The sequence below is a fragment of the Bison bison genome, unplaced genomic scaffold (genome assembly GCF_000754665.1).
Source record: "Bison bison bison isolate TAMUID 2011002044 unplaced genomic scaffold, Bison_UMD1.0 scf7180017864491, whole genome shotgun sequence".
In the NCBI taxonomy this organism is placed as follows: domain Eukaryota; kingdom Metazoa; phylum Chordata; class Mammalia; order Artiodactyla; family Bovidae; genus Bison; species Bison bison.
Window position 1 is genome coordinate 11,383,981 of NW_011495050.1, and position 795 is coordinate 11,384,775.

The following is a 795-nucleotide window of genomic DNA, read 5'->3' on the forward strand; positions in this document are numbered from 1 at the left end:
AGGGACTCTCAAGAGTCTTCTCCAACACCACAGTTCAAAAGCATCAATTCTATGGCGCTCAGCTTTCTTCACAGTCCAACACTCACATCCATACATGACCACAGGAAAAACCATAGCCTTAACTAGATGGACCTTTGTTGGCAAAGTAATGTCTCTGCTTTTCAATATGCCCTTACATAATGATAAAGAAATCAATAATTTCAAGAAAATATAATAATCCTTAATGTGTATGGATCTAACAAAAGAGTGTCAAACTGTATGAAGAAAAACGAATAATATTACAAAAGAAATAGAAGAATACATTGTCATCGTTAGAGACTTTAACATCCCTCTATTTAAAAGGAAAAGATCCGGAAATGGACAGAAAATCAGTAAAAGTGAAGGTGTTAGTTGCTCAGTTAGGTCCTACTCTGTTAGACCCCATGGACTGTAGACCACTAGTTTCCTCTGTCTGTGGAATTCTCTAGGCAAGAATACAGGAGTGGGTAGCCATTCTCTTCTCCAGGGAATCTGCCCACCCCAGGGGTTGAACCTGGGTCTCCTGCATTGCAAGCAGATTCTTTACTGTATGTGCCACTCATGGAAGCCCTGAAAATCCGTAAGGACACAGTTTAACTCAAAAAAGCTGTCAATCAATTAAATATATTTGACATCTACAAACTTCTTCATCCAACAAGAGCAGAACACACATTCTTCTCAAGCTTGCATGGAATATTCACCAAAATAGACAACACTGTGGTCCATAAACACACACTAACAAATTAAAAAAAAAAAAAAAAAAAAAAAAAAAAAAAA